General features: G+C 39.9%; 1 pseudogene; it reads right to left on the reverse strand.

Moving 5' to 3' along the window:
- Nucleotides 1-21185, reverse strand: part of LOC133766348 (ferritin light chain-like) — a 34803-nt pseudogene extending 13618 nt beyond the window's left edge.
- Nucleotides 21186-24563: the final 3378 nt, after the last annotated feature.

Genomic DNA, 24563 nt, shown 5'->3' on the forward strand with positions numbered 1-24563 from the left:
CCACGTGAGGCCCAAGAACTTGGGGCATCTTCTACTGCTTTCCCAGGCCATAGCGGAGAGCTGGATCAGAAATAGAGCAGCTGAGACTCGAACTGGTGCCACTATTGCAGGCAGCATCTTTACCTGCTATACTGCAGTGCCGGCCCCTTTTGTTGTCTTTTGAGATTTAGTTCAACTTGTCATCTCTGTCTGAAAGCCTCCTGTCAGCATCCTGGTACACTCTACTTTGATCCCATGATATTATGTACACATTTTGTTAAAAAACTTAACACAGAAGTTTAAGGTCTTTTTTTCAGTGTCTCTCAGTAGACTCAGTAGTCTTCAAGAAATAGGCATATTCCCTTCTGTGTAGAACATTGTAACTGTTGGATGAAATACTTTAATTTTTAAAAGCTGATCTGGGAGTTCTTGAATGTCAGTGATCTGCCTCCTCCATGGACTTCAGAGCGGCTGGCTTTTCTGGAAACATCTTCTTTTGAAGTCCAATTGTCATTCTCCTCAGGGGCAGTCATTTCCTCGGAGTTTTAATTCTTACTTCTTTTCCTTTCAGAAAGTCTCCCACAGGAGAGGGAGAAACCTTCCCCTGAGTTTCCAAATTGCCATTATACACTGGAGACCCGAAGTAACCGAATTAGTCCTCTGCTTCTAGCCAAGCCCTCAAGAAATTTCTGTGAAAATAAATGACTGGGGTTTTAAGTCGTAGTCTTAACAGGCAACAAAGTAACTAAAAATTAATTTATCCAAATCCATAAGATATGAAGCTGAATAAGCAGATTTCTACATACCATGGCCTTTTGTTTTGTTTTGTTTTTAATGACTTAGGCGACTCTGCTGCTGCAAAAAAAAAAAAAAATCTTTAAACTGAATTTAAAAATAACCAATTAGGCCAACAATAAAGTCAGGTAGTTGGTCTGACTTGCTAACTTTTATATTATAAAACATAACATGAATGCAAGAAAACTCCACAAGTCACTTAAATTTTTTATTTCAGGTCTTAGTAGCCAGGAGAACTAGAGTTAAGGGATTGGATAGTATGGGCCATGCTGTTCTGTGGTTTCAGACTGTGTCCCAGCTGTAAACAGAAATTTAAAAACACCTGCTGCAGATGATGCCCCAAGTCCTTGGGTCCTTGCATTCCTGTGGGAGACCTAGAGGGAGCTCCTGACTCTTGGCTTCCGTATGGCCCAGCCCTGGGTGTTGTGGCCATTTAGGGAGTGAACTAGTGGAAAGAATATTCTCATTCTCATTCTCACTCTCCCCCTCTCTCCACCCCTCCCTGACTCTGTCACTCTACCTTTCAAACTAATTAAGTTAAACATATCTGCTGCCAATTATAAGATGTGTGATTGGAAACAAAGAAAATTAGTATATTTCTCTTTTTTACACGCAAGATAAAATCAACAAAGCAAATTCCTTCTAATAATCATTTCTCAATTTTCTCTTTGTACAAACTTCTGAGTCCTTCCCTAGTATTTCCACAAACAAGATGTGGAAAAAAGCAAAATAGATGATTGATGATACAGGACTTCGAATTTGTAGGCCCCCCACTATGATTATCTTTTCTTTAAGTCTAAATTCCTAATACAACAGCAAATCTAAATAAGGAAATATACTTGCCTTAGCATCTTGTCTCTCATTAGCATGGGGCTTGGGAGAAAGTGGAGACTGAATAACTTGCTGGAATTCAGGGGGAAAAAATTGTCAGTTTAGCTCAGTGCAATCATTCAACACAAATTCCAAATTGCGAAAACAACATACCCTCTTCTACCATTCTATTCCAAGTAATATTTAATTGCTTTCTGAACCACTTCCAACTTCAATTAGTGTTAATTTAGTGTGTAACTAAATACATTACCCTAAAATAATTAGGAATGGTACAACGTCCTCCGTAGCACGTGGGATTTGTATGCACTGCCTTGCTTCCTACCAGTCCTAAGCAGGGAGACAGACACAGAAACCGTTTTCTCTGTGTGATCTTGTCTCCACTGCACAGACACAGGGATCTAATTAACAACAGTTTCTACTGCTCACTGAGGGGCACAGGGTGCTGTTGATTGTGTAGGATATGTCCAGATGCCCTGGTGTGATACCTGAGGCTCCCTGTGTCTTGACTTCTACTCCAGCTCTGACCTTGCATCCCACACTACAATCCCACTAATAGGACCTGCGTTTGTGTTTTTGTTGTGCTATTTCCCTACAGTGCCCACTGCTCATCTGACTGAGCCACATTTACTCACAGAGGATCCTCTCAGGTGTGAGGGTGGGGCATTTGTTCTTCATTTGTGACTGCAGTTCCACCCACCAGCCTTTCCCACCCTGCTGTGTTCCCTGTGGGCTGATGCGTGGTCTTCATTACCATGCTCCTGGAGCTCTGCTTGCAGTTGAGGTTGGCTAAGGAGGCACCAGCAGAGATAGGAGGGCAGGAGGAGAGAGAGGTCTGAGTGTTTATTCCCTCCCCTTGCCTATGCATTCATCCCTGCCGAACTGTAGTCTGGCAATGGCTTTGTTCCTCCAACCAAGGGCACAGCTGCCATGGCTGCAGCTCTCACTTGACATTGGAAACAAACCTTCTCATCTCTGCTGGCCTCAGGGTGTGAACTTCTTCCCATTCTTGTTTGTCCCTGGGGGCTCTTCCATCCCTCTGAGTTCCCTGAACCCTGCCCACTTCTCTGTAAACAGTCCTTCCAGTAAACTCCTGTCATTTACGCCTTCGAGTGTGCCATCTCTGTCTTGTTGGGACACTGACTATTATGATTATGTTCTGCTGAAAAAATATTTTTGATTAACATGTAATACTTGTATGTTTTTATGGTGTACCATGCTATAGTTCAATATGTATACACAGCATAAGCTGATCAAACCAGACAACTAGCCTTTCCATTGCCTTTTCTTTCTGTTTGGAGCTCACCAGCCCCCCTCTTTCAGATCTTTGTATAGTTCAGAACACTTTGTTGTGAACGACAGCCACCCCGCTCTGCTGGGGAACCCTAGAACTTCTAGTTGTGTTCTAGTTGTGTTTTGTGTGCAGGGAGGTTTTGTATTACACCATAATACAACCTCCTCAAGTAGAATTGAATCTTTGTGCTCTCATTTAACCCATAGCACACAACCAAGCATACTGATTGAACTGGTAATTTTTTTTTAAGATTTATTTATTTATGTGAAAGACAGAGTTACAGAGAGAGAGGGAGAGACAGAGATCTATCCACTGGCTCACTCCACAAATGGTCACAACAGCTGGAGCTAGCAGGTCTGAAGCCAGAAGCCAGAAGATGCTTCTGAGTCTCCCACGTGGATGCAGGGCCTCAAGTGCTTGGGCTATCTTCCACTGCTTTTCCAGGTGCATTAGCAGGAGCTGCAATGAAGAGGAGCAGCCGGAACTTGAACCCGCGCCTATATGGGATGCCAGCGCTATAAGCAGCAGCTTTAGCTGATACATCACAGCGCTGACCCTGAACCAGTTATTTAACATTTTATTTCCTTCAATCTCACCAAGAGGGAACACAGTACCTGCATATTGGTCTTCAGTAAATATTTTTTGAGTAAACTGATGAATATTATGGATAGTATTGTTATTAACAGTAAATAGTTTTAAACATTTTTATTGACAATTTTTTTATATACATTAACTGTGAGAGCAAAATCCTCACTTTACAGCTGAATAGAATGAAACCCAGAGAGTATAAATATTTGGTTTAAGTCATAGTAATGGAAAGTAAACCCAAGTTTTTTTTATCCAAAAGCTTTTCCTTTGGACTATCATATCATAAAGCCTGAATAGTGAAACTCACAGGATTTAGCCCAGGCATTTGAAACATTTTTAAAAAATGATTTCCTGATATTTTCCTGGTATTTTTGAAGATTCCCCATTTCATATCTTGACCTTTGCTCTGGGACACATATTTGAGTATTAATGATATTCACATTGCCATTTGCACAACCATGCAATGCTAATTTTGTGATAGTATACATGATTGCATAGGAGAAACTCCAAAAAGTTTATACATTTGAACTTTCATATGTTGAACTATTTGTTTTTTATTTGAAAATGAGTAATTACTTTGCTGTTACAGTGGGGTGAGGCTGAGATCCATCAAGGCATGTGACGGACAGGTCAGGGGAGCAGTAATAATCCAGTTGGAACAGACTCAATCATGGATACATAAAAGAAAATCACACATATTAGTCCATGACAAGATCTACCAAGCCATCATTACACGTAAAAAGTTACTTCTTGGGAGCTGGCACTGTGGTGCAGTGAGTAAAAACCCTCCTCCTGTAGTGCCGGCATCCCATGTGGGCACTGGTTTGAGTCCCAGCTGCTCCACTTCCAATGCAGCTCTCTGCTATGGCCTGGGAAAGCAGTAGGAGAAGGCCTAAATTCTTGGGCCCCTGCATCCACGTGGGAGACCCAGAAGAAGCTCCTGATTCCTGGCTTCAGATTAGCACACTCCCATCTGGGGAGTGAACAAGTGAATTGCAGACCTCTCTCTGCCTCTCTGTAACTCTGCCTTTCAAATAAATAAATAAATATATATTTTTTAAAAAGTTACTTCTTGCCCATTTGATAGTCAGCACATGCTTCCTAGGGTTCAGACTGAACACCAGTCTCTCTGCTACAATTTAAATCATTTTTGAACGTTCTCACAACTCTGCCCCTGGTCTGTGTTCCAGAATGTTTATACTCTTTACCAAAAGGCTCAACTTAATGTTTAAAATGCTGAGGAAAGGAAAATGTCACAAATGCCTTATTAAGGGAGCATTTCCAGTTTAGTGTTTATTTTTATTTCAGAGGGAGAGAGAGAGAGTGCACAAGAGAGCGAGAGAGAGAGATTGATCTCCCATATGTTGGGTCACTCTCCAAATGCTTACAACAGGTAGGTCTCGGCCAGGCTAGGAGCCCAGAACTCAATCCAGGTGTCTTTCATGGACAGCAAGGACCAGGCCACTTGAGCTATCACCTGTTGCCTCCCAAGATAGGCACTAATAATATTGATAGCTCTGATAGGTCTAAGAGTCAAAGGGATCACACAAACAAGACAAGTATCTGCTAATACTAACTGATAGAATCAAAAAGGGAGAGAAGGATCCAACATGGGAAGTGGGATACACAGCAGACTCATAGAATGGCAGATGTCCTAAACAACACTCTGGCCTCAGAATCAGCCCTCAAGGCATTCGGATCTGGCGGAAGAGCCCATGAGAGTATAGCAGGCATGGAAAGCCAAGATATCATGGAAAAAAAAAAAAGACTAAATGAATGATCTCTGTGAGTGAGATCCCAGTGGAAAGAACGGGGCCATCAAAGAAGGAGGTACCCTTCTCCGAAGGGAGGAGAGAACTTCCACTTTGACTATGACCCTATCGGAATAAGATCAAAGTCAGCGAACTCTAAAGGCTTTCATAGCCCTGGCAACTCATGACTAGAGCCTAGGGAGATTACTGACGCCATGAACAGGAGTGTCAAATTGTTAAATCAGCAACAGGAGTCACTGTGTACTTACACCCCATGTGGGATCTGTCCCTAATGTGTCGTCTAAAGCGAAGTGATGGTATAACTAGTACTGAAACAGTATTTTTATACTTTGCGTTTCTGTGTGGGCACAAACTGACGAGGTCTTTACTAATTATATACTGAAGTGATCTTCTGTATATAAAGAGAATTGGAAATGAAAAAAAAAACAACCTAGTGTTAAAATGGAAATGGCATAGAAAATTAATTAATTTGAAAAAAAATTATGTAGGATCTCTGTCTTTAATGTGCTGTACATTGCTATTTAATGCTATAATTAGTAATCCAATGGTAGTTTTCTCACTTGATGTTGCTATATGGGCAAAATGTTGAAATCTTTACCTAATATATACTAAACTGATCTTCTGTATACAAAGAGAATTGAAAATGAATCTTTACATGAATGGAAGGGGAAAGGGAGCGGGAAAGGGGAGGGTTGCGGGCGGGAGGGAAGTTATGGGAGGGGGGAAGCCATTGTAACCCATAAGCTATACTTTGGAAATTTATATTCATTAAATAAAAGTTTAATTAAAAAAAATAAATAAAATAAAATCTGGCTCTCAGTCACACAGTTAAAAAAAAAAAATAATAAACTGGAACAAGGAGTGGAGCTGATGCTAGAACCCAGGCACTCGAATATGGGTTACAGATGTCTCACACTGTTTCTTAATAAGTTGAATGTCTGCTCCTCCAGTGTAGTTTGTTAAAAAAGCAAGGCAAAGAGAAATTAGACATGTTTCCTAACTTTGAAGACTCTTTTTGGACAGTTTTAGTTATGATAAACAAGGCCTTTATTTCAGATTGCATAAATTTATCATGATATAATCTTTTTAAATATATCTGTTATTCAAATGTGAGGCATTTGGATATTTTCATTCAATTGTTCAATACATATTATAAGTACCTACTATAGGCTAGCAATTCCTGATGCTTGGTAATCAACAGTGAACAAATCAATGGTCCCCATCCTTATGGGTCCGTGTGTTATCATGAGAACGTATTCTGTACGTATGGACAACTGAAGAAAAGAACGTTCAGAAGTATATTTTACCCTAAATTTTATTCTTTATTTTCAAAGAATTTTTAAAACTACAGAAGAAATCCATACAAAATAGCTTAATATTTACAACTGACCACATCAACTAATATGATTTTTTAAAAAGATTTTATTTATTTATTTGAGAGGTTGAGTTACAGACAGTGAGAGGGAGAGACACAGAGAGAGAAAGGTCTTCCTTCTGTTGGTTCACTCCCCAAATGGCCGTAAGGGCCGGAGCTATGCAGATCTGAAGCCAGGAGCCAGGTGCTTCTTCCTGGTTTCCCATGCGAATGCAGGGGCCCAAGGACTTGGATCATCTCCTACTGCTTTCCCAGGCCACAGCAGAGAGCTGGATTGGAAAAGGAGCAGCTGGGACTAGAACTGGCACCCATATAGGATGCTGGTGCTGCAGGTGGAGGATTAACCTACTACGCCACGGCACTGGACAACTAATATGATTCTTAAAAACTCTATGACACTACTTTTACCTTCTTGTAATAAATGAGGAAGCAAGGCAAAGAGAAAAAACCCAGCCAACATCATATAGCTTTGCCTCCAGCATACCTGGGACATGAACCCTGGTGGATCATCCTCACTGTCTTTGTTCTTGTTCAGTGAAGATGTGATATGGATACAGATTTATAAATATGGTTGGTAAATATCTGTTTCATTTTAGAAATCCCTCAAGTAAATTACTTTGAGGAGAGTGGAAGCCACTGCCTGTAAAAGACGTTGAGTAGAAATATGTTTCTGGGGCCGGCGCCATGGCGAAGTAGGTTAATCCTCCACCTGTGGCGCCGGCATCCCATATGTTTCTGTATAGTGTAGTCTATCTGGTCCTGTTCTATCTTAGAAACAATATGGAAGAAGGTCACTGCTTCTTCACCGGACAAACTCCTCCCACTAGGGAGGGAGCCTTCGTGGCCCTGCCCCTTCCTCCTACCAGAACAGTTTTAATGATTTCTTCTTTTTTAGCTTAAGCAACTTCTGAGTCCACAATTATCTAGAAATAAAAAAAGAAAATAAATCAAATGATGAAAACTTCAGGACATTCCTTTCAAAGTCATTTCCAGTGCTGCATTAAAGAAAGAAAAAAAGCAACCCACAACCACAACAATAAATGAGGTGTGTGACTTAATTCTGCATATTACAGGGAGGCTTAATGGAGCAGAGCAGTGGATTTCCGGCGAAGGAGAAATTAAAGTCTGGAGGAGAACCGTACTTGTCTGGCATTGGAAAACAAACAACTTAAAAGGGTCAACAAAGTTAGACACCAAGCTCCAAAAGGTAACATTTGGACCTCCAAAGTAACGTCAGGTGAGAAAAATTAGGTGAAAAAAGCTAGCTGAAAATTCAGTTATTTAAATAAAATATTGCCATAAAAATCATTTGCCTTGAAAAAATAATTTCCACACGGAGATCCAGGGACTAATTATAAGGGAAATGGTAGCAGAATCAGATCTGTTTTGTATTTCAGTCTCTTCAGAGACTAGTTACTTCTGCTAAAATCATAGGTGTGAGAGCACATTAAAAAGTTAAAAATAAGTATATGACAACTTTTTTTGACTTCAGGTAAAATTTTATTTCAGGTAGATTAAAAATTGTTAACTTTTGCAGCACCTAACAGGACTAATGAAATGTTAAAATCTTTTTCTCCAAACCCACTTTAATTAGTGTTTGAAATTCACTTGAATAAACCTGAAGTTATGGGTTTAAATTAAAATTATCTGCATTTCTAAGTATTTTGCAAATATAAAAAAATTCCCTAATCTCAATACCTAACCCTAAGAAGATAAGAAAATCTAATGGCTATCTTTTTCTCCTAAACCTAATCTTTTTTTTTTTTTTTTTTTTTTGACAGGCAGAGTGGACAGTGAGAGAGAGAGAGACAGAGAGAAAGGTCTTCCTTTGCCGTTGGTTCACCCTCCTATGGCCGCCGAGGCCAGCGTGCTGCGGCCGGCGCACCGCGCTGATCCAATGGCAGGAGCCAGGTGCTTCTCCTGGTCTCCCATGGGGTGCAGGGCCCAAGCACTTGGGCCATCCTCCACTGCACTCCCGGGCCATAGCAGAGAGCTGGCCTGAAAGAGGGGCAACCGGGACAGAATCCGGTGCCCCAACTGGGACTAGAACCCGGTGTGCCGGCGCCGCAAGGTGGAGGATTAGCCTGTTGAGCCACGGCGCCGGCCCAAACCTAATCTTAAAACGTACTTGTGGCTGCAATGAATTAAGACTCTTTATAATAAGGTTTATCTTTTCATTAAGTATCTAAAAATAATTAAAATTTAACAAGTAATGATCATAGTGGATATTTATTTTCTAGTCTAGAGGAGGCAAGGGACAAAGATAATCTCTTCAGGTTCAGTTTGCATGAACACAGTGTGTGTTTCAGAATTAGCAACACAAGCTCACAGAGGGTGGTTAAATAGATGAATGGTGTCTTTTTAGTGGTGAAATCTCCATGGTCCAAGCATATTCACCCGTGGGGCTCCCCAGGAATATCAACTAAACAAAAAGTGGCATCTTTGAAAGCAGTTACCCATTGAGGAGCCCAGATTTGTATTTTCACACCAGTATTTCCTTGTGCTTGTTTGGCTGTGCTCAGTCTTGGAAGTGCTTGTTCAGAGTGATTCTCTCAGATCTTTGTAAAATTGTCTCTTGCCTATATAATTTAGCAACCTCCACTTCATGTTTTCTTAAGGTAACACCCTCCACTTATATATTCTGTAGTTTGATTTTGTTTATTTAAAGATTTAGCATATCTTTTAATGTTTTGTATTATTTATGTTTTTTCTATTTTAGAGGGAGAGAGAGATCATCCATTTGTTGTTTCATTCCTCAAATGTCTGCAACAACTTGTGTTGGGTTAGACTAAAATCAGCAACTAGGAACTTAATCCAGGTCTCCCTCATGGGTGGCAGGGACTTGAATACTTGAGCCATTATCCTCTGCCTACCAGGGCACAAGTTATTAGGAAGCCGGAACTTCAAGCAGAGTTGAGACTTAAATCCAGGTATTCTGATATTAGTTGAAGGCATTCCCAAACCACGTCTTAACAGCTACACCAATCTTCCACCCTTTAAATTCTTTTTTTGACATAGAATATTTGTACTTCTTACATTACGTACATGGGGTGAGTGTTGTGGCACAGTGAGTTAAGCTGGTACTTGACATACCTATATCCCATATAGCGATACCTGTTTGGATTTCCACCTATTCTATACTTCCAGCCTGGATTCCTGTTAATGCTTCTGGGAGGCAGTGAATAATATCTCAGTATCTCAAGTGCTTGGGTCCCTGCCACTCACGTGAGAGAACAGATGGAACTCCTGGCTCCTGGCTTCTGACTGGCCTAGCCCTGGCTGCTCTGGCCATTTGGGGAACCAGTGGATGGAAGATATCTGTCTTCCTTTCTCTCGCTCTCCTTCTCTATCACTTTGCCTTTCAAATGAATAAATAAATATAAAAAAAAAAAAAAACCATGAGGTACATTGTCACGATTTGGCATATGTATACAATGTGTGATAATGTGTAATTAATAACATTTCCATCTTTTCAAATATTATTTCTATGTGTTAGGAACTTCAAGCACTTTTCCTCTAGTTATTTCATAGTCTTAACTGTGTAGTATTTTCTTGAAGACCATTATTGATTCTATTAGTTTTCACAGAGTTTTGAATTTTCTTCTCCTTATCTCATTCTTTACTATACCCACACATTGTTATGATTAGAGTACAGTTTGGGATGTGAGATTTTTTTTTTTTTTAGATTTAGTAATTCTAATTTTTTAAAAAGTTTTATTTATTTGTTTGAAAATCAGAGTTATACAGAGAGAGAAGGAGAGGCAGAAAGAGAGGTCTTCCATCCAATGGTTCACTCCCTATTTGGCCGCAATAGCTGGAGCTGTGCCGATCTGAATCCAGGAGCCAGGAACTTCTTACGAGTCTCCCGCGTGGGTGCAAGGGCCCAAGGACTTGAGCTATCTTCTACTGCTTTCCCAGGCCATAGCAGAGAGCTGTATCAGAAGTGGAGCAGCCAGGACTCAAACCGGTGCCCATATGGGATCCGACACTGGAGTCAGTGGCTTTACCCACTGCACCGTAGTGCCGGCCCCATGAGGTTTTTAAATTATGTGCCCATGAACTTACTACTCTACTCAGAGGTAGGTGAGTAGGTTCATTGACTCTACAATAAATCTTTCTAAGAAATCTTAGGTGCACAGGGAAACAATTAGAAAGATACCAAATCTCTATAAAAGCAAACGTGGCCACAAAAATAGTGTAGGAGCAAATTTAAACCAAATTATCTGAGTGAAAACATATCATTACTTCAATATGAAGAAAATCATTGTCTTGATATCCCTATCTATGATATAAATGTTGTTTGGTTGATAAATATATTGAAGATATAATTAAACAATTACTTCAGGTTTTTATAACATACCATAACCTACATCAAAAAAAGCATGTTCATTTGTTTAAAACTTCTAATGCTTTTGTAAAGCCAGGAAAAAAATTTTAAGATATATACAAGCATACACACACCTAACTGATTAAAGCATTAAGTGATGATGTTGTATTTAATAGGCAACTGAATCTGTAGTTCTTGACCTTCTTTTCAGATAGAAAATACTACTTTAAGACATTTTAAGTTCTTAGGAAAGAAAATAAAGCTTATGGTTAAAACAAACTGGTAGGTTTTACGATACTAAGTAAGAAAGCATTGATAATATATAACTAATGGATTATTTCCTAATTAACTCTCATAAATCTGTTTCCTTATCTGTAAATTAAGAATGGTGATGAGAGCTACTTAAAGCGTTGTCAGGAGGATTAGGTTAGATAATACTGTACATAGTGAAGCACTTAACACAGTTGATGGGACATACTGAGTTTTCACTAAATGTTGGCAATTATTTCAATTAGCAATTAAAAACCCCACTTCTTAGAACAGAAGTGTATTTATTGGCATTTACATTTTAATGTTTGAGTCATATATATACTATACTATACTTTTTCTGGTTCTGCAAGGCGTCACTCCTTTGAACTTTCTCTCTGAAAATAATTGTTTTACAAAGCTAAAATCAACAATGCACTGAGTACCCTTTCTGGGTAAGGCATTGAGCTGTGTGCTAAAGTGGATACAAATAAATGTAAAACATAATCCCTACAACCAAGAATTTATAATCCAAACTGATAAAGGAGACAGGGAAGCATGTTTTGTCTCATCTTGTAATGTAATATTTACTTATATGAGAAGTATGAAATGGATACTGCAATGAAGTGGCTACTTTTATGATACTTATGCTCACAAGATTTTTTTTTGCCTATTACCCAAATAAAAATTAACCTTGTTTGAAGAAAGCTTAGTGTAAGTGGGTATTATTGTATATGCACATTTTACCTACTGCAGAGGCCTCTAGATTTTAATAATTTAATGGGTTTTAGATGAGAAGAGGGATGGAAGGTTAGAAGATATGGCCTGTCATTACAGCATATTAAATGTTGAAGACAAAAATGATGTGAAATGGCTTCAAGCAAACAAGATTTCATAGGTATCCCGACTTCTTTCACCTGTATTATTGCAAAATTCTAGGAGTTAGTCCTCCTAATTTTAATCTCTTGACTCCAAAGCACCTTACACCCAGCTGCTTAGGACATGAAGTTTTCTCTTTTGCAAGAACACAAAACAACTTTTTGGTTAGAATGAGATCAGATTTATGGTCTTTAGTTTTATGATCATGGCATTTTACTAAATGGACAGCCACTCTTACATCCTTTTTTAAAGATTTATTTATTTATTTGAAAGGCAGAGTTAGAGAGGGAGAGAGAGAGAGAGAGATCTTCCATTCACTGATTCAGTCCCCAAATGACAACAAGAGCCAGAACAGGGCCAGGCCAAAGCCATGAGCTAGGAACTTCCTCTGGTTCTCCTATATAGGTGCAGGGGCCCTAGGATGGGCCATCCTTCTCTACTTTCCCAGGCTCATTAGCAGGGAGCTGGATCAGAAGTGGAGCAGCCGGGACTTGAATTGGCACTCACATGGGATGAGCACTGCAGGTGGAAGCTTAACACAACGTGGTCCCCTACCATTACCTCTCAATTACTTATCTCTCTCCCCATACTTGGACAAATCTAAGCTCAGTGCCATTTTCTGCAAATTTTTTTTTTTTTAAAATGTTCTTTTAAAAGAAAGAAGAGAGAGAGAGCGGCAAGATGGCGGAATAGGAAGGGAGCACACTGATAGTCTGGGAAGAGACAGTTTAATAAAGTGGAGATACTACAGGTTCAAGGAAGAGTAGGGGAAGAAACAGCAGAGGAAACCTTCCAGAACTAGTGATTCACAGTGGACCTGTGTGGAGGGTGTGGGAGCCCATGGCTCGGGACACCAGTGGCAGAATCAATGCATCAGCACAGGAACATGAGGTGAGCCGAACCTCAATAGCCCAAGACACTGGTGGGAAAGCAGAAAGAGGAGACTAGAGGGAACGAGGCTTGAAACCCGGTGGGGAAAAGTTCACCAGGCTAAGTAGAAGAGAGGAAAAAAAAAAAGTACCCGGTATGGACACGAGTTTCTCTCCACTCATCTCTCAAAGGCGAGCAAGACAAAGAGCAGGCACCATTTTGGACATACATCATAAGCAGCACGACCTCAGGACTGCACCCGCACTCAGCCAAGCAGAAAAACCTGACTCTGGGGGTGGGGGGTGAAATAACAGGAGATTAGGACCTAGTGAATGTGTGGTGCTAATGAACTGAGACTGTGAAAAAAAGAGATGGTGGGTGAGAGAACTCACAGAATTCACGTGAGTACTCTCCAGAGACGCTACAATTCGGTAACCTTGGCAACCCAGTGGGAGACTGCAGGAGAATTTGAGCCCACACTGAGGGCAACACAGATTCCCTGTGTGGTCCTTGGGAAAGAGCTTCCAATCTCTGGCTCCTGTGGGTATATTATTCGCCTGCTAACTACCTTCAATTCTGCTCAGCTGTGCGGAATTACTTCCCTTCTGAATTAAAAGAGAGAGAGAGAGAGAGAGAGAGAGAGAGAGAGAGAGAGATTTACTATGCCAAACCTGGGAGTGTCACCTTTGGCACACCCTTAACTCTGAGGAACCAAATGGAGCTCTCAGGCCACACCCATCTCAAGCCTCTAAGGCTCCATCAAAAGCAGACAGTCCACTTAATACAGTTATAGTATAACAAGAAAAAAACACCACAGCGAGGGAAGAAGAATCCAAAGAATATCTCCACAATGCCAAGCAACAAATGCAGAAACCAAGGAAACAAGAACAAGGAAGACATTATGACACCCCAAATGAACAAGACGCCCCAAGCCAAGATTATGAAGATGATGAGACGGAAGATGCAAGATACGGATTTCAAAAAATTTATGATAAGAACAATTAGAAGTTTTCAAAAACAAATGCTTGAGCTACATAAATCCTTACTGGACAGGATAGAAAATCTCCTTCAAGAAAATGAAATCTTAAGGAGGAATCAAAATGAAACGCAGAAACTAGTAGAACAGGAAAGTGTGATAGTGAAGAGAAATCAAAATGAAATGAAGAACTCCATAGATCAAATGACAAACACATTAGAGAGCCTTAAAAACAGAGTCAGTGAAACAGAAGAGAGAATATCAGACTTAGAAGACAGAGAACAGGAAAGTATACAGTCAAACCAAAGAAAAGAAGAGGAAATTAGAAATCTAAAAAATATTGTTTGGAATCTATAGGATACTATTAAAAAACCCAACATTCGGGTTCTAGGAGTTCCTGAAGGCATGGAGAGGGAGAAAGGATTAGAAGGCCTTTTTAGTGAGATACTTACAGAGAACTTCTCAGGTTTGGAGAAGGACAGAGACATCCTAGTACAGGAAGCTCATAGAACCCCTACTAAACATGACCAAAAGAGATCCTCACCACAACACGTTGTAATCAAACTCACCACAGTGAAACATAAAGAAAAGATCCTAAAATGTGCAAGAGAGAAACGTCAGATTACTCTCAGAGGATCTCCAATTAGACTCACAGCAGACTTCTCATCAGAAACCCTACAGGCTAGAAGGGAATGGCAAGACATAGACCAGGTACTAAGATTAAAAAACTGCCAGCCCAGAATATTATATCCTGCAAAGCTCTCATTTGTGAATGAAGGTGAAATAAAGACCTTTCATAGAAAACAGAAATTGAAAGAATTTGTCGCCACTCGAACAACCCTGCAAAAGATACTTAAAGATGTGTTACACACAGAAACACAGAAACATGGTCACCAATATGAAAGAAGGTAAAGGAAGGAAACCTCACAGCAAAAGATCACAGGAAGTTCAAAGCATATATTAGAAAATATCTTTAGGAAATGGCAGGGCAAAGCTACTACTTATCAATAGTCACATTGAACGTTAATGGCCTGAACTGTCCAGTTAAAAGACACAGATTGGCTGATTGGGTTAAGGAACAAAACCCATCTATTTACTGCTTACAAGAAACACATCTTTCCAACAACGATGCATACAGACTGAAAGTGAAAGGCTGGAAAAAGATATACCATGCCAACAGAAATGAAAACAGAGCGGGCGTAGCCATCTTAATATCAGATAACATAAACTTTACCACAAAAACTGTTAGGAGAGACAAAGAGGGGCACTATATAATGATTAAGGGATCCATTCAACAGGAAGATATAACGATTATCAATGTATATGCACCTAATTACAGGGCACCAGTTTATTTAAAAGACTTGTAAGGGACTTAAAGGGAGACTTAGACCCCAATACAATAGTACTGGGGGACTTCAATACTCCACTCTCAGAAATAGACAGATCAACCAGACAGAAGATCAACAAGGAGACAGTAGATTTAAACGACACTATAGCCCAAATGGATCTAACACATATCTACAGAACTTTTCATCCTACACATAAAGAATTTACATTCTTCTCAGCAGTACATGGAACCTTCTCTAAGACTGACCACATACTAGGCCATAAAGCAAATCTCAGCAAATTCAAAAGAATTATAATCATACGATGTAGCTTCTCAGACCATAGAGGAGTGAAGTTGGAAATTAGCAACTCAGGAATCCCTAGAGCATATGCAAACACATGGAGATTGAACAACAGGCTCCTGAATGAACACTGGGTCATAGAAGAAATCAAAAGAGAAATCAAAAATTTTCTGGAAGTAAATGAGGATAACAGCACAACATACCAAAACTTATGGGATTCAGCAAAAGCAGTGTTAAGAGGAAAGTTTATAGCAATAAGTGCCTACATCAAGAAATTGGAAAGGCACCAAATAGATGAGCTTTCAATTCATCTCAAGGATCTAGAAAATCTGCAGCAAACCAGACCCAAATCTAGGAAGAGAAGAGAAATAATTAAAATCAGAGAAGAAATCAATAGGATTGAATAAAAAAAAATTACAAAAAATCAGCCAAACGAGGAGCTAGTTTTTTGAAAAAATAAACAAAATTGACACCCCATTGGCCCAACTAACTAAAAAAAGAAAAGACCCAAATCAATAAAATCAGAGATGAAAAAAGAAACGTAACAACAGACACCACAGAAATAAAAAGAATCATCAGAAATTACTACAAGGACTTGTATGCCAGCAAACAGGGAAATCTATCAGAAATGGGTAGATTCATGGACACATGCAACCTACCCAAATTGAACCAGGAAGACATAGAAAACCTAAACAGACCCATAATTGAGAAAGAAATTGAAACCATAATAAAGGCCCTCCCAACAAAGAAAAGCCCAGGACCAGATGGATTCATTGCTGAATTCTACCAGACATTTAAAGAAGAACTAACTCCAATTCTTCTTAAACTATTCAAAACAATTAGAAAAGAGGGAATACTCCCAAATTCTTTCTATGAAGCCACCATCACCTTAATTCCTAAGCCGGAAAAAGATGCAGCATTGAAAGAGAATTACAGACCAATATCCCTGATGAACATCGATGCAAAAATACTCAATAAAATTCTGGCCAATAGAATGCAACAACACATCAGAAAGATCATCCACCCAGACCAAGTGGGATTTATCCCTGGTATGCAGGGATGGTTCAATGTTCGCAAAGCAATCAATGTGATACACCACATTAACAGACTGCAGAAGAAAAACCATATGATTAACTCAATGGATGCAGAGAAAGCATTTGATAAAATACAACACCCTTTCATGATGAAAACTCTAAGCAAACTGAGTATGGAAGGAACATTCCTCAATACAATCAAAGCAATATATGAAAAACCCACGGCCAACATCCTATTGAATGGGGAAAAGTTGGAAGCATTTCCACTGAGATCTGGTACCGGACATGGATGCCCACTCTCACCACTGCTATTCAATATAGTTCTGGAAGTTTTAGCCAGAGCTATTAGTCAAGAAAAAGAAATTAAAGGGATACAAATCGGGAAGGAAGAACTCAAACTATCCCTCCTTGCAGATGATATGATTCTTTATTTAGGGGATCCAAAGAACTCTACTAAGAGACTATTGGAACTCATAGAAGAGTTTGGCAAAGTAGCAGGATATAAAATCAATGCACAAAAATCAACAACCTTTGTATACACAGGCAATGCCATGGCTGAGAAAGAACTGCTAAAATCAATCCTATTCACAATAGCTACAAAAACAATCAAATACCTTGGAATAAACTTAACCAAGGATGTAAAAATCTCTACGATGAAAACTACAAAACCTTAAAGAAAGAAATAGAAGAGGATACCAAAAAATGGAAAATCTTCCATGCTCATGGATTGGAAGAATCAATATCATCAAAATGTCCATTCTCCTAAAAGCAATTTATAGATTCAATGCAATACCAATCAAAATACCAAAGACATTCTTCTCAGATCTATAAAAAATGGTGCTGAAATTCATATGGAGACACAGGAGACCTCGAATAGCTAAAGCAATCTTGTACAACAAAAACAAAGCCGGAGGCATCACAATACCAGATTTCAGGACATACTACATGGCAGTTGTTATCAAAACAGCGTGGTACTGGTACAGAAACAGATGGATAGACCAATGGAACAGAATAGAAACACCAGAAATCAATCCAAACATCTACAGCCAATTTATATTTGATCAAAGATCCAAAACCAATCCCTGGAGTAAGGATTCAATAAATGGTGCTGGGAAAATTGGATTTCCACATGCAGAATCATGAAGCAAGACCCCTACCTTTCACCTTACACAAAAATCCACTCAACATGGGTCAAAGACTTAAATCTAAAACTCAACACCATCAAATTATTAGAGAGCATTGGAGAAACCCTGCAAGATACAGGTACTGGCAAAGACTTCTTGGAAAAGACCCTGGAAGCACAGGCAGTCAAAGCCAAAATTAACAATTGGGATTGCATCAGATTGAGAAGTTTCTGTACTGCAAAAGAAACAGTCAGAAAAGTGAAGAGGCAACCAACAGAATGGGAAAAATATTTGCAAACTATGCAACAGATAAAGGGCTGATACCAGAATCTACGAAGAAATCAAGAAACTCAACAACATCAAAACAAACAACCCACTTAAGAGAGGGGCCAAGGACCTCAATAGACATTTTTCCAAAGAGGAAATCCAAATGGCCAACAGACACATGAAAAAATGTTCAAGATCACTAGCAATCAGGGAAATGCAAATCAAAACCACAATGAGGTTTCACCTCACCCCGCTGAGAATGGCTTACATGCAGAAATCAACTAACAACAGATGCTGGAGAGGATGTGGGGAAAAAGGGACACTAACCCACGGTTGGTGGGAATGTAAACTGGTTAAGCCACTATGGAAGTCAGTCTGGAGATTCCTCAGAAATCTGAATATAACCCTACTGTACAACTCAGCCATACCACTCCTTGGAATTTACCCAAAGGAAATTAAATTGGCAAACAAAAAAGCCGTCTGCACCTTAATGTTTATTGCAGCTCAATTCACAATAGCTAAGACCTGGAATCAACCTAAATGCCCATCAACAGTAGACTGGATAAAGAAATTATGGGACATGTACTCTATAGAATACTATATAGCAGTCAAAAACGATGAAATCCGGTCATTGGCACCAAATGGAGGAATCTGGAAAACATTATGCTGAGTGAATTAAGCCCAGTCCCAAAGGGACAAATATCATATGTTCTCCCTGATCGGTGACAACTAATTGAGCACCAAAGGGGAAACCTGTTGAAGTGAAATGGACACTATGAGAAACAGTGACTTGATTAGCCCTTTTCCTGACTGTTGATGTACAATGTAATATTTTATCCCTTTTAGTACTTTTTTTGTTCTAGTACTACTGGTGAACTCTGTAATTAACACACAATTATTCTTAGGTGTTTAAATTTAACTGAAAAGTTAAATATAAGAGTGGGAATAAGAGAGGGAGGAGATGTATAATTTGGGACATGCTCAATCGGACTTGCCCCAAATGGTGGAGTTAGAAATGTGCCAGGGGATTCCAATACAATCCCATCAAGGTTGCATGTACCAATGTCATCTCACTAGTCCAAGTGATCAATTTCAGTTCACAATTGATGACACTGAGAGGTCTAAGAATCAAAGGGATCACACAAACAAGACTAGTGTCTGCTAATACTAACTGATAGAATCAAAAAGGGAGAGAAGGATCCAACATGGGATGCAGGATACACAGCAGACTCATAGAATGGCAGATGTCCTAAACAACACTCTGGCCTCAGAATCAGCCAGGCATTCGGATCTGGCTGAAGAGCCCATGAGAGTATTTTAGGCATGGAAAGCCAAGACACTCTGGGAAAAAAAAAAAAAGAAGACCTAAATGAAAGATCTCTGAGTGAGATCCCAGTGGAAAGAATGGGGCCATCAAAGAAGGAGGCATCTTTCTCTGAAGGGAGGTGGGAACTTCCACTTTGACTAAGACCCTGTCAGAATAAGATCGAAGTCGGCGAACTCAAAAGGCTTCCATAGCCTTGGCAACTCATGACAAGAGCCTTGGGTGATTACTGACGCCATAAACAAGAGTGTCAAATTGTTAAGGCAACAACAGGAGTCACTGTGTACTTACTCCTCATGTGGGATCTGTTTTTAATGTTTTGTCCAATGTGAAGTAATGCTATAGCTAGCAGTGAAATAGTATTTTACACTCTGTGTTTCTGTGTGGGTGCAAACTGATGAAATCTTTACTTAATATATACTAAATTGATCTTCTGTATATAAGGATAATTGAAAATGAATCTTGATGTGAATGGAAGGGGAGAGGGAGCGGGAGACGGGAGGAGTGCGGGTGGGAGGGAAGTTATGGGCGGGGGGGGGGGAAGCCATTGTAATCCATAAACTGTACTTTGGAAATTTATATTTACTAAATAAAAGTTTAAAAAATACAAAAAGAGAAAAAAACGAAAGAAGAAACAGGAAAGAGAAAGAGTCTGCAGTTCACAGGCAAGCCCCAGGTGAGCTGGCATGACACTTAGGCAATGACAGCAGGTGCGGAAGGTCACAGCAGAAGGTCTCCTTGTTTGCTGTATGTGTGACTCCTCTCACCATCCCTGCTTCTCCTTTATCCTCCCCTATGAACTGAAACCTTCCTCTCGCCTCCCTACCTCATGGCTTCTGCTTCCTCATGGCCACAGCTGCCTCAGGAATCCCTGCTTCTCTGGTTTCTGTGGTTGTGTGTTTTATGTATCTTCACCACTGGACTATCAAATGTGTGAGTCTCTCTGTAGCTTTGTAAACAAATACCCAAGAAAGAGAAGCATCCAATCCTGTTTGAAGGTCACTGAAAAGTAAAGGACATAGGACAGGCCTTTGCCCCACTAGTTAGAATGCCCACATCCCACATGGGAATGCCTGGGTTCAAGTCCCAGCTCCACTCTTGGCTTCCAGCTTCCTGCTAATGCAAACTCTGGGATGTGGCAGATGATGGCTCAAGTGTTCGGGTCCCTGCCACCCATGTGAGAGACCTGAATTAGGTTCTGGGCTTCTGGCTTCAGCCTGGCCCATTCCTGGACATGGAGGATGTGAACCAGAAGATGGGGAGCTCTATCTGTCTCTGTGTGTTTGTCTTTCTCTCTATTTCTCTGCCTCTCAACTAAACGCAAATAAAAAAGCAAAGGACCACAAGCATATAGATCAATAAGCATTATAGATAAATGATGCCAACTAGTAGATGTTAGAGAGACCTATGTGTAAGGAACTTAATTTGTTAAAAATAGATTTCAATTTTAGAGAAATTTTAAATTTACAGAAAAAAATCCCAAGGTTATACAGAGTTTTCATGTATCTCTCACCCAGTTTCCTATTAGAATCTTAACATTAGTGCAGTCCCTTTGTTACAATTAGTAAATAAGTTTCAATACATTGTTATCAACTAAAATCCTTCATTATTCAAAATTTCTAGATTTATTAATATCATTTTTCTGTTCTTGGATCCTACCCAGGACACCAAATTACATGTCATTGTCAAGTCTCTCTAAGTTTCTGTTAGCTGTGACAGTTTCCAGACTTTCCTGGTTTTTGATGACGTTGGCAGTTTTGAGGAGTACTGGGCAGGCATTTAGCAGACTGTCCTTCAGTTGGGACTTGTATGGTATTTTTCTCATGATTGGGTCGAGGTTGTGTGTTTTGGGAGGATGACCACAGCCATAGAGTGCCATTTTTTACTATATTAATCAAAAGCACAGGCTATCAACATGGCTTGTCATTGTTAGTATGGTTCTTGATGGCCTGGCTGGGGTAGTGCTTGTCAGGTTTCTCTACTACAAAGTTGCTTTTTGTTTTTTAACCAAATTTTCATGTTGTACTCTTTGGAAGAAAGTCAGTATCCACAGCCCATACTCAAGGAGTGGGGAGTTAGGCCCCCACCTCTCTGAGCATGGACTATCTAATAATTTATTTGAAATTCTGCATAAAGGATTCACCTCTTCTCTCCCATGTATTTGTTTATTTAATAGTTTATTTATATAAGTATGGACTCATGGATTTTTATTTTATACTTTAGGGACATTCCTATAGTACTTTATTTTGTTGTTCAGATTATCTAAGCTTTGACCCTTGGGAGATCTTTCCATTGGCTCCTGGGCCCTTTTCACATGTCCCCATCATTGTAGGTTTCCTTTTTAAAGATTTCTTTATTTATTGAAAAGTCAAAGAAAGAAAGGAGGGGGGGAGAGAGATAGAGAGAGAGAGAGAGAGAGAGAGAGATCTTCTATTCACTGATTCACTCTGCAAATGGCTGCAATGGTCATGGGTGAGCCAGGGCAAAGTCCAGAGCCTGAAACTGCATCCTGGTCTTCTATGTGGATGGCCAGGATCCAAGCACTTGAGACATTATCTGCTGCTTTCTTAGGGCATTAGCAGGGAGCTGGATGGGAAGCAGAACAGCTGGGACTGGAATCAGTGCTGAACCAGGGTTCTGATGTGGAATGTTCATGTCACAAATTTAACCTGATGTGCCACAATACCAGCTTCAGTAGGTCCTTAAGTACTTCCTTATTTTTTGCTGCTACAAGATGTTTCAAAATCATCTTATGTAATTCCTGTTAAGTAGCTTTTGTTTTTTTTTTTTTTTTAATTGGAGAATGATGTTAGACACCAAGATTTGCATGCTAGGCATGCTTGCTACTACTGGTATGTCATTGCTTCTATGTCTTCTTAGCTGACAAAGCAAGGAAATAGGCATATATATGTATATGTATATATATATATGTAAATGTATATATAAATGTGTATTAGTGTTCTGTGGCTGCTAAAACAATGTATTGCTGTCTAGGTGGCTTCAATAATAGAGATTTATTTTCTCACAATTCTGGAGGTGCAAAGCCCGAGATCCGGGCATTAGCAGGACTGGTGTCTTCTAAGGCCTCTCTCTTTGGCTGGAGACAGGAGTACTTGACAGACACAAGCTTATTTTACCTTAATTATCTCTTTAAAGGCCCTGTCTCCAAATGCAGTTACACTCCCAGGTATTGGGGATTAAGACTTCAGCGTATTGATGTATTAGTAGTGGTGGGATGCAACTTAGCCCGTAACAATATATATTTATATAAATATAATTATTTCTACATATAATAATTGATCAATATTAAACTAAACATGAGTTCATACTGATATGTTCAACTTGAAGAACTTTTAAGGAAAACTATAAAAATACAGATTCACAGGAGTGCAGAAATAGCACAGGAGGTCCATTGTATCCTTCTCTCAGTTTCTTCTGATTCCATTCCATTCAGTTATTTATCTTTATCATTTTTTTTATTCATTTGAGGGACAGAGAGAGAAAGAGACAGAGAAAGAGGAAGACAGAGCTCTGGTTCACTCCTCAAATGCTTACAGAAGACTGAGCCAGACCAAAGTTGGGAGTTGGGAACTCAATCCAGGTCTTCCACATGGGTGGCATGGACTCAATTACTGGTGTCATGACCACTGCCTCCCAGTCTCCATTGGCAGGAAGCTCGAGTCAGTAGCTAGAGCTGGGAATTAAACTGTGACGTTTCAATGTGGGACATGGGAATTTTACCCACTAGGCTAAATGGCTGCTCTTTGATAGCTAATATTTTAGTTAATCAATGTACAATATTGATATATGAAGGTTGACATTGGCAAAACATTTGTATGTGGCTATATTCCATTTTAGTACATGTCCTGATCCATACAACTATCACACAATCAAGATATCAAACTGTTCCATCAGCACCAGGATTGCCCACCTGCTATCCCCCTTTATGATCATATGCATTTCCTCACAACCTTCCTTATATGATATGTAAACACTGGCAACCACTAATGTCTATTACATACTATTAATCCTGTTGTGTTGAGAATCCTGCTCGAATAGGATCATGCAGTATGTAACATTTTAAGACTGAGTTTTTTTTTTTTTCTACCCAGATCCACCCAAGTTGTTGTGTGTATAGCAATTATTCATTCCTTTGTTATTCCCATAAAGATTCCATGGTGTAGAAATATCACAATTTGTTTGATCATTAAATTTTCATTTTTTATAGTTTTGGGGCATTCTAAATGTGGGTCTGGGAGCCATGAGAGTTTCAATGACTCTTTCAAGGAATCTATGAAGACAAAAACAATTTCCATAGTGATTTGAAGGTGTTATTGGCCTTCTCACTCTCATTCTCACCAGAGGCTACATGACATGGGATGACATCACTACTAATGGATTGTGTGCTTGTTTATTAAAATTTACTGCTTTGATTTTTATATATCAATAAATATGACTTACACACATAAAAATGTTGAGGGGTCCTTAATAATTTTAAGAGTGTAGGGGTCGGGCATTGTGGCCTAGCAGGTAAAGCTGCTGCCTGCAACACTGTCATCCCAAACTGGCACCTATTTGAGTCTTGGCTGCTCCATTTCTGACCCATCTCCCTGATAATGCACCTAGGAAAGCAGAGTAAGATGGCCCAAGTTCTTGGGCCCCTGCACCCAGGTGGGAGGCCTAAAGAAGCTCCTGGCTCCTGGCTTTGGATCAGTTCAGCTCAGGCCATTGTGGTCATCTGGGGAGTGGACCTGCAGATGGAAAATCTCTCTCTCTCTCTGGCTCTGCCTTTCAAATAAATAAAATAAATCTTTAAAAAAAGAGTGTAGGCTGGCGCCGCGGCTCAATAGGCTAATCCTCCGCCTAGCAGCGCCGGCACACCGGGTTCTAGTCCCGGTTGGGGCACCGATCCTGTCCCGGTTGCCCCTCTTCCAGGCCAGCTCTCTGCTGTGGCCCAGGAGTGCAGTGGAGGATGGCCCAAGTGCTTGGGCCCTGCACCCCATGGGAGACCAGGATAAGCACCTGGCTCCTGCCATCGGATCAGCGCGGTGCACCGGCCGCAGCGCGCCAACCGCGGCAGCCATTGAAGGGTGAACCAACGGCAAAGGAAGACCTTTCTCTCTGTCTCTCTCACTGTCCACTCTGCCTGTCAAAAAAAAAAAAAAAAAAAAAAAAAAGAGTGTAAAGAGGTTCTGGAACCAAACAGTTTGAGATCACTGGTTTCCATGATTTATGTTCTTGCTGGTTGTTCCGTATA

The sequence above is a fragment of the Lepus europaeus genome, chromosome 9 (genome assembly GCF_033115175.1).
Source record: "Lepus europaeus isolate LE1 chromosome 9, mLepTim1.pri, whole genome shotgun sequence".
Taxonomy (NCBI): Eukaryota; Metazoa; Chordata; class Mammalia; order Lagomorpha; family Leporidae; genus Lepus; species Lepus europaeus.